This window comes from Glycine soja, chromosome 20, assembly GCF_004193775.1.
Source record: "Glycine soja cultivar W05 chromosome 20, ASM419377v2, whole genome shotgun sequence".
In the NCBI taxonomy this organism is placed as follows: Eukaryota; Viridiplantae; Streptophyta; class Magnoliopsida; order Fabales; family Fabaceae; genus Glycine; species Glycine soja.
The window spans coordinates 28,170,884-28,175,242 of record NC_041021.1 but is presented as its reverse complement, the minus strand read 5'-3'; positions in this window follow the sequence as shown (position 1 = coordinate 28,175,242).

The following is a 4,359-nucleotide window of genomic DNA, read 5'->3' as shown; positions in this document are numbered from 1 at the left end:
CAATTATCCTCAGTCTCGGAGACAAGGTGCTGAGGCAAGTCTCTAAGGAAACAACTGCTGCTGGGGTTTGGTCAAAGCTTAAAGGTTTGTACATGACCAAATCTTTAGTTAATCGTCTTTACCTAATGTAGTCTTTGTATTCGTTTAAAATGCATGAAGATAGATCAGTAGGAGAACAATTGGATTTGTTTAATAAACTGATTCTAGATCTTGAAAATATTGATGTCACTATTGATGATGAGGATCAAGCTTTGTTATTGTTGTGCTCTTTGCCTAAGAGTTACTCTCATTTCAAAGAGACTTTATTGTTTGGAAGAGATTCTGTTTCTCTTGATGAAGTGCAGGCTGCTCTGAATTCAAAGGAATGGAATGAAAGAAAGGAAAAGAAGTCCTCTGCAAGTGGTGAAGGGCTGACGGCAAGAGGCAAGACCTTCAAGAAAGATAGTAAATTTGATAAGAAGAAGCAAAAGCCAGAAAATCAGAAGAATGGTGAAGGAAACATCTTCAAAATCAGATGTTATCACTGTAAAAAGGAGGGTCATACAAGGAAAGTTTGTCCTGAAAGGCAGAAAAATGGTGGCAGTAACAATAGGAAGAAGGACTCAGGAAATGCTGCAATTGTTCAAGATGATGGCTATGAATCTGCAGAGACACTTATGGTTTCTGAAAAGAATCCAGAAACTAAATGGATAATGGATTCAGGGTGTTCATGGCATATGACACCAAACAGATCATGGTTTGAACAATTTTCTGATCAAGCAGATGGGTTAGTACTCCTTGGAGATAACAAGCCTTGCAAAATTGAAGGAATTGGATCTATAAGGTTCAAGTTTCATGATGGGGCTGAAAGAATTCTCACAGAGGTCAGATATGTACCTGAGTTGAAGAGAAATTTAATCTCTCTTGGTGAATTTGATAAAAGAGGGTATGTGTTCAAGGGTGAAAAAGGAATACTGAATGTAGTTAAAGACTCCATGGTTGTCATGAGGGGAATTATAGGGAATGGCCTCTATTCTGTTGATGGTGAAGTTGTAATTGGCTCTGCAGCCACTGCAACCGGAAGAGTTTTTATCAAAAATAGAGTTATGGCACATGAGGTTGGGCCATGTAAGTGAGAAGGGATTGATTGAATTGGCAAAACAGGAGCTGTTATGTAAGGACAGAATGGAAAGATTAAAGTTCTGTGAACATTGTGTCTATGGCAAAGCCTGTAGAGCCAAATTCAATGCTGGACAATAATGAACAAAAGGTACTCTTGATTATGTTCATGCTGATTTTTGGGGTCCAACCAAGACTCCCTCGCATTCTGGAGCAAGGTATTTCTTGAGCATTGTGGATGACTACTCAAGGAAGTTGTGGATCTACATTTAGAAAACAAAAGATGAGGCTTTTGATAATTTCAAAGGCTGGAAAACACTTGTGGAAAACCACAGGCAGAAAGATCAAGAGGCTCCGTACTGATAATGGTCTTGAGTTCTGTTCTAAACCTTTCAATGATTTCTGCAAAGAGAATGACAATGCAAGGCACAGGACAGTTGCGGGCACTCCTCAACAAAATGGCTTAGCTGAAAGATTCAACAGGACCATTTTGGAGAGAGTGAGATGTATGTTGCTGAGTGCAGGATTACCTAAGATTTTTTGGGCTGAAGCAGCAATGAATGTTGTATATCTCATCAACAAGTGTCCTTCAACAACTCTGAATTTTAAAACCCCTGAGGAGATTTGGTCTGGCCATCCACCGAGTCTAAAACAACTAAAGGTATTTGGTTGTGTTGCCTATGCTCACATCAAGCAAGATAAATTGGAACCTAGAGCTGTCAAGTGTATTTTTCTAGGATATCCTGAAGGAGTGAAAGGGTATAAGTTGTGGTGTTTGGAGGTTGGTTTTAAGAGGTGTTTGGTGAGTCATGATGTTGTCTTCAATGAAGCTGAAATGGCCTACAAGACTAAGCCCAACATGGTTCAGTCCAGCACTGATCAGAGTAAGGAAATTGATTTTGAAAAATTAAATTTTGAGGTGGAGACTGAGGATAAACATGCTGAAACACAAGTTGTTAATTGGCCTCTTGATGAAGAAAAATTTGAAGAAGAGGAACAAGAAGAAGCTGACTATGTGCTGGCTCGAGATAGAATCAGAAGGGAAATCAAACAACCTAAGAAGTATGGATATGCTGATCTAATAGCATTTGCTCTGGTAGCTGCTAGTGAAGTTTTGGAGGAAGATCCAAAAACTGTTAAAGCTGTCTTAGCTAGTAAGCAGAAAGAAAAATGGTTAAGTGCCATGAATGAAGAAATTAAGTCTCTCCATGACAACCATACATGGGAATTAATTAAAAAACCACCTGGTTCTAGAGTGGTCAGCTGCAAATGGATCTTCAAGAAAAAGGAAGGCATCCAAGGAGTTGAACCAGACAGATTTAAAGCTAGACTTGTTGCTCGAGGATTCACTCAAAAGGAGGGAATTGATTTCAATGAAGTTTTCTCTCCTGTAGTGAAACACAGGTCAATCAGAATTCTTATGGCTATGGTGGCAGAATTTGATCTTGTGTTAGAACAGATGGATGTGAAGACAACATTTTTGTATGGGAAGCTTGATGAGGTGATATTGATGAAGCAACCCGAGGGGTTTGAAGTCAAAGGTAAAGAGGATTATGTTTGCAAATTAAACAAATCCCTGTATGGTCTAAAGCAGTCCCCCAGACAATGGAATAGGATATTTGATGAATTTATGGCTGACATACAGTTTCATAGAAGTCACTATGATAATTGTGTTTACTTCAAATTTCCTTCTAAAGCTGAGTTTGTGATGTTGCTATTGTATGTTGATGATATTTTGATAGCAAGTAACAGCAAGAGTGAGGTTGAAAAATTGAAATCTGAGTTGAGCAGGGAATTTGAAATGAAGGATTTGGGAGCAGCCAAGAGAATATTGGGAATAGAAATCAAGCGGGACAGAAAAAGGAAATTGTTGTATCTATCCCAGGAGTTATATCTCAGAAAAGTTCTTGAAAGATTTGGAATGTCAAATTCTAAACCTGTAACTACTCCTATGTCACAGCAGTTTAAACTCAATACAAGTCAAGCACCTAAGACACATGATGATATAATTTACATGGAAGGTATTCCATATGTTAATGCTGTAGGGTCACTGATGTATGCTATGGTATGTACTCGCCCTAACATAGCTCATGCAGTGAGCTTAGTAAGTAGGTTCATGGCAAATCCAGGCAAAGCACATTGGCAGGCCCTGAAATGGATACTTAGATATATCAGAGGATCACTTGGAAGAGTTTTGGTTTATGGTGGAGGTAGGAATAGCAGAAGGACAACTGCTATTGAAGGTTTTGTAGACTCTGATTATGCTGGCTGTTTAGATTCAAGGAAATCCCTCACAGGATTTGTGTTCACTGCTTTTGGCACTGCAATTAGTTGGAAAGCTATCCTTCAAAAGGTAGTGGCTTTATCAACCACTGAAGTTGAGTATATTGCTCTTATAGAAGCTGTGAAAGAATCTATGTGGCTTGAAGGCATTGCAAAGGAGCTGAAAATACAAAATGAAGTGATCACAGTACACTGTGATAGCCAAAGTGCCATTGATTTATCCAGAAATTCTGTGCATCATGAGAGGACAAAGCACATTGATATTAAGATGCATTTTGTCAGAGAAATTATTGGTCAAGGATCATTTATAGTCAAGAAGATTTCAACTGATCACAATTCTTCTAATATGATCACAAAGGCTCTTCCAAGTAGCAAGTTTTTCCATTGTTTGGACTTAATTCAGCTGAAGGATGATTAAATCCTGTTTCTGCAGCAGCCACTGGGTTTTGTTAATATTTTGTTATTGAACCAAGGTGGAGAATTGTTGTATGTTGGTAACCATTAGTTAGTTCTCTTGCTCTTTACCAACTTGTATTTTTTCTGTTTTCTGTTATTCTGTTATAACATGTAATAGTTAATTAGTTTTAAGTTGGTTGGGTTAGTTAGGATTGAAATAGTGCTTCTATTTCTTCTTCTTGTATAACCTAGATCAAGAGAGTTTTTTTTCTCTGTAACTAGAGAGAGAGTTCTGTACTTAGAAAATTTTGCAGTGATTGAATAAAGTGGCTGCTGTGAGCACAGTGCAGTTTTTGTGTTCATCCTTTTTCCTGCATTTTGCTTATTCTTGTTCATACAAGAAACTCATTCTTTTGTGAATTATAATATGATCTTGGCACAACAATTATAGGGAGACCAGTCAGGGTAACCCTGTTTTACGAGAATACTCCAACCATATGGGATCAACATAGGCTTAAAGGAGCACTCAAACCAGGTGTATTTACCCCCAAGGCCTACACTCCGAAGAGTCCGCCAGGGCCT